Genomic DNA, 6,583 nt, shown 5'->3' on the forward strand with positions numbered 1-6,583 from the left:
GTCAGGGATTGTTTGAATTGGTTTCTCCTTGGTCTCCTGTAAACTGATGCCACTGAGGAGTCAGTTAAAGGGACCTGTTAGAATCCCACATATAACAGGGTGACCACATGTCCCGGTTTGCCTGGGACAATCCCCTTTTTAAGCCCTGTCCTGGACATCCTGACTTTTTTGGCAAAACTGGACATTTGTCCCAGTTGCTCTTGCCAAAAAGGTGAGGTGTGCCCTCCCCAGGGGTGTGTGGAGACACATTCATGGGGGTGAGTGGAGTCACCGAGCAGTGGGGCGTGGGCTGTCAGCCCCAGACCCTGGCAGAGGGGCTCGGGCAAGTCGCAATGTCAGAGGGCGGGGGCCAGCCCCGCACGATGTCCCGTTTTCATTTTGGAAAATGTGGTCACCTTAATGTGTAAGAAAGGCCACACCATAGCGGTATCTGATGGGAATCTGGGACCAAAAGAATTAAAGCTGCAGGAGACTTTTTACCCAGCAAGGAAATAAAATCCTAATCTGTCCTGATTTGAGTCCTGTCACACAGACCTGATATAAAGAGTTTGTGTCATTCAAGAGAGAATTTGGTAGAGCAAAACTGGAATTATTTATGCTGTGAAAAGCCCTGTGTCATTCATAAGAAACAGTTTGTACCTTCTGGGATGCTAATTTTGCTCAGCCTTTGTTCTAACCAATCTATAAAGCTGATGGAGACTGTTCCCTAAGGTGTGGGCTGCAGCAGGAAAAATGTAAATGGCTTTGCTCGCTGATGCAGCTGCACCAGTAGGCCTGCTGATGGGGTCAGCTGTAGCATAGGCCAGGCGCAGGTCTGGGGAGGGTTAGCCAGCATGCTGGTGAAGTCTCTGCTACCACTAGAAGCATCAACACTGCTTGCCTGGAGCAGGGAGAAAAGTTGCAAGGCAGGAGGTGGCTCCTGAGTGCCAGGATGTTGGGGATCATCCCTCCCCAGGTCATGCTGAGCCAGGAGCTCTGCTGCTCCCCCTCCCTTCAGGGCACCGCTTGCTCCCTGCTCCGCTCTCTGACTCTTGCTCCCCCAACCTTCCCAGGGGCTGCGTGTGCAGAGGTGCCCGGGTTGCCTGCATTGTCAGGGTGGAGAGTGAGAGCCAGCCTCAAAACTTCCCTGCAGCCTCCCAGGGCACGGCAGGAGCAAGGCTCAGGGATCCCTGGTGGTGCTGGAGCACCCTGCACCTCACCCCTGGGGATTCCCTTCACCAGTCCGCAGCCGGCAGCAGCCAGGGTGTGTGTGTTTTCCTCTGAAACCTGAAACATTTTACATCAGACTTCAAAACAGACAGACAGACAAATAAACAAACAAACACACAAGCAAACAAAACACCTGCATTTTCAAAATTAAGAGTTGCAAAGTTTCATTTGAATAATTTGACAGCCTGGTGACTGAGGTCTGAATTATCCTCAGAATGGCTGCACACAGGCATTTTCCTGGAGAGCCCAATTCTCAGATTAGATGATAGTTCAGTATAAAGCGGTCTCAAACTGCCGTCATTCTACTAAAACAGCCACCAAAGGAACTAATTATGCACTTTATGTACTCGCGTGCTCCTTATGGGCATGAGTCCCTTCATTAGCACTGCCACAGGAAACAGGGAGGGCAATAGAGTTTTCCCACAGTGCACCATGCTCCTAGGGCTAGAGTGTTGATGGGGGGTGTGGGGCGCTAGGCACTCTGGGATAGGGTTTCTTTGACTCTGGTTTGTGCACTGCAGTGTGGATGCTGGAGCCCTAGATTCAAGTATAGATCAGAAAATTCTGAACCTAGGGTTAAAATGCAATGTAGATATTCAAGCCCAGGGTTCCCTGACGCAGGCCAGCTGACTCAAGTCCCACTAACCCCGCCCAAGCTTACATTTCTGTGTAGCTATAGCCAGGGAATGTGCTGTGTTCTATAATTTATTTATGTGAAATTACTGCACAATATTCTCGGTATCAGTGGCAGCATTAGGGATGCTGGTGGTTGTGGTCGTATTGTGATTGGCTGCGTTATTCGTATTTGTAGTTTAGTAAATCCAGTCAGTAAAGTAAGCACAATACACTCACAACATCTGGTCATTAGAATGTGAAGTCCTAAGCATTGGTAAAAGTCACCACTTTTAACAGCTGAAATCATATTTTCCTAGTATTTTATGAAACTTAACAACAATTAAAGGGGTTATGCAGAATTTGATCCCAAATATGCTGTTGATGAGTTTAACTCATACTTTGTGTACTGATATTAACCATTACTAATGCATCCAAAAAGAGGAATATGAGGCAATGATATGTTGAATGTCTCAGACTGAATAGGTCAGGGATATTGAAGCAATAATGACTGGCTTTTTTTCTGTTTGTACAGCACCTAGCACAATGGGGCACTGGTCCATGACTAGAGCTCCCAGGTGCTACGGCAATGCAAATAATAATCATGAGAAGGGGTAGCAACATTCCTATTGTCCCAGCACCCAGAGAGTTGTGTGAGACACAAGGACTTGGGAATTGGAACTATTTCTGTTACTGAAAATAAAATGTGAAGTGACACATGGCAGAGGCAGCAGGGACACTGTCTGGAAATAATAAAAAACTTGAAATGTAACGGCTTGACTGTGAATAGCAGCGATTTCCTGACATTAAACTCAGCCAGTTGTGAGGGGCATCACCAAGGGGTGAGGAGACCTTTTTAAGTCTGCAGTCTGAGATTGAATCCATGCAACAAATCACAACATCTTTGTCTGGCCCAATACAAATGGGATTAATGGTGCTGGAAGCAACCTGTTGCGCGCACAGGGCTGGCTCAAGAGGTTTTGTTGCCCTGGGTGACTGTTTTGCAGCAGAACCAGCCCTTGGGCAACAAATCCAGCTTTGGAGGGCTGAGGGATATTTGCCAAGTATCAGGGGTAGCCGTGTTAGTCCGTATCCACAAAAACAAAGAGGAGTCCGGCGTCACCTTAAAGACTAACAGATGTATTTGGGCATAAGCTTTCGTGGGTAAAAACCCCACTACTTCTGTTAGTCTTTAAGGTGCCACCGGACTCCTCGTTGGTTTTTGAGGGATATCTGGGTTTTTTTGACACTAATGAGAGATTAAAATATATTAGAAGGGGTTGGCAGTGTCCTCTAGGGCCTTCCTCCTTTTGGGGCTTTGCACTAGGACTTAAACACTGATGTCAAACACAATATGCAAACTGAATCATGAGGCTACTCAGGGGAATAAGACTAGGGGAAGCTGGGCTGGGTTTCTGTATTAATGTGTGTGCCTTGTGTTACAGCATGCAAATGTAACTCCACTCTTTCTTTCCAGGCCAGAATGAAGCATACTGGCAGGGCAGTGAGGGACTGGGGGACACTTGCACCCCTGCTGTCCATTCAGTCCCAGTTCTGTGGATGTGGAATGTCACTCTGCAGGGAAGACTTTCTGGAAGAATGCACCATGAAACCAATGATATACCTGAGATACATGGGTGATATTTTCATTCTCTGGACAGATGGCCTAAACTCCCTCATAGATTTCCACCACAACTTCAACAACCACCACACAGCCAACAAACTCTCATTAGAACACTCCCTACACCAGCATCAACTTCCTGGACCCCAGGATCAGCTTCAACAGTGGAACCCTACAGACAACTGTGGAATCCTACAGATGACCCAACAGTTGAACCCTACAAGAAATGCACCGATTGCTACATGTACCTCCACAAATCCAGTAATCACCCCAGACACCAAGAAATCTGTTGTCTCTAGCCAAGCACTCAGATACCACAGAATATGCTCCAAGGAGAAAGTCTGGGATACACACCTTAACATACTTCAAACCGCCTTCACCAGAGAAGTAGATCACATCATGCTTTGGACCATCCAAATACCCTGAGAGAACCTGTTTCAATACAGAACCCCCCCACATCCAGCAACCCTAGTTGTCACCTACCACTCCACATTGTAACCCATACGGAGTATCATTAAACAGTGACAATCCACCTTTGATGGGGACCATATCCTGAAAAGTTTTTCCTGAACCCCCTCTTCTGTCCTTCAAGCAACCTCCCATTATCACTAAGTTCATAATCAAAAGCAAGCTCACCACAGACCAGGACTCCCACACCATCTCAAAGAGGCACCAGACCCTGCGAGAACAACAGATGCAAAATCTGCAGACATATCTCCACTGCTATGATACTCAATACCCCCAGCAAAACACCTTTCATGGTCCATGGATCTTACGCATGCCTATCACTACATGTGGTGTACCTCATCCAGTGTATCAAATGCCCCAACACTATGTGGGTGAAACCAATCACTATGCTCTCAAATGAAGCCACACAGAAAAATGATAAAAGACAAAAATATCACCCATGGGTGAATACCTTTTTACAAAGCTATCAATCACTCCATATCTGACCTCTCAGTCCTACTCCTCAAAGGAAACCTGCACGACGCCTTCAAAAAACGAGATGGGGAGCTTAAATTCATACCTCTGCTAGACACTAAAAATTATGCTTTCAACATAGACACTGGTTTTATGGCTCATTATAAGAATTTGTAATCTACTAAGCCTCCTCTGTCCTATGACTGCAGAGGTGTTAGTTGCCTACTTCATTTTAAGTGGTTTCTTGCAACATGTGTTAACTCCTTATGTTTAACAATCTGTCCCACCTTGTATTTAGCTGTGACACTCTGGTTACCTTTTTTCAGACCTGAAGAACAGTTCTGTGAAGCTTGAAAACTTGTCTCTTTCACCAACAGAAATTGGCCCAATAAAGGATATCACCTCACCCACCTTGTCACTTTTCAGGGCTGTATTTGGCACCTTTAACTTTAACTTGCCATTCTGATCCCATGCATGCAAAGTGAACTGTTTACTCTAAAATAAAAATTATTTTAGTTTAAGAAAACAACAACAAGAAAGAATGAATGTAAAGGCTCGCTGAGAGAGCACAGTGTATGTGTCTGAGTATATGCTGCAGTAAATCTGAGACCAAAATGGCTGCTCTCTTTGCACAGCGGCAGATTTCTTGGAAAATCAAAGGTACAGTACACAGGAACCAAAGGCATCACAGTTTCAAGCTGCATACATCACTTTTGCTTAGGGCTAATTGCTGCCTGTCAAATCCCTCTAGAAGCAGGGTGACCAGACAGCAAATGTGAAAAATCGGGATGGGGTAGGGGGTAATAGGGGCCTATATAAGAAAAAGACCCCAAAATCGAGACTGTCCCTATAAAATTGGGACATCTGGTCAACCTATCTAGAAGTGCAGAGCCAAATTCACCCCACTGATTCACTGGAGTAATACTAGGGATGAATTAAGTGTGCAGAAGGCAGCAGAAACAGTTCAGCTCTGTTGTGCAGGGGAAGGAGACTGCAGAGGTACCACATGAGGACAGGAAGAGAAGTTTGCATGGCTCCAGGGGGACTCCAGATCCAGTAGTGTAATGTGTGTGTATGTGTGAGAGAGGATATGAGTAGTAGTGTTGCTTTTGATCTGTAGCAGGAAGCCAGGAAGGAGTGGCTGGGAAGGTTCCAGGCAGAAGCTCTGCAGTGCAGCAGGGTGTGATGGTGAAGGAGATGCAGTAGCATAGAGATAATGCTGCTTTCTTTATTCTTGGTTAGAAGGAAGAATCACAGAGACTTGAGTCAGTTTCTCCGTATCACATGACTGAGGGATGTTAGGGAGTAGCCAGCAGATCTGTTGCTATCAAGCCCTGTAGTGGGGAGTGTGCGTAATTGTGGTGGAAGCAGGAGACCCCATAGGCTGTGGTATAGGCTGGTGGACAGCTCTGTGAACTGAACAGAAGATTTCCACCCCTCTGACTTAGCAGAGAACCTTGTGCTAAATCACTTTACTCTGCCTATGCTCCAAGAGGGATGATTTTTCTTATTTCTTTTGCAAGCAACCTTGTTGCTTTAAAAAGCAACAAACTGCTGGAGAGGCTGATCAGCACCATTCAGCCAACCTTGCTGGATTCAGCTGCCTGGGGCTAGGCTAAGCCTGCACTTGCATGAAGTTGCTCAGTTTAACCTGTGAGTGACCTTCATTATATTTCAACAGCTTCACAGGTTTTAGGAGGTAAATACCCTGTGCTCTAATTCTCCCAGCAGTCTGCATGTGTAGCTCCCATTAACATTGGTGGCAACGATTATTTGCCAGTAGACCTCTTGATAACTGTATGGTTACTTGAATAAGGTCTGAGAGTGATCATTGCTTGGTAGCAGCTGCAGTTTGGCTTGGTAAATAAAAAGAGAGAGAAATAATTAGCTGGCACTTAGCCTGTAATTACCTGAATAGAACCTGGTATTCCTATGTAATTAGAGGTTTCGGAGTAGCAACCGTGTTAGTCTGTATCTGCAAAAAGAACAGAAGTACTTGTGGCACCTTAGAGACTAACACATTTATTTGAGCATAAGCTTTTGTGGGCTACAGCCCACTTCATCGGATGCATGCAGTGGAAAATACAGTAGGAAGATATATACACACACAGAGAACATGAAACAATGGGTGTTACCATACACACTCTAACGAGAGTGATCAGTTCAGGTGAGCTATGTAATTAGATGCTCGAATGTTGCCATGACTAATACCTCCCATGC

This window comes from Mauremys reevesii, linkage group 15 (assembly GCF_016161935.1).
Source record: "Mauremys reevesii isolate NIE-2019 linkage group 15, ASM1616193v1, whole genome shotgun sequence".
NCBI lineage: Eukaryota > Metazoa > Chordata > Testudines > Geoemydidae > Mauremys > Mauremys reevesii.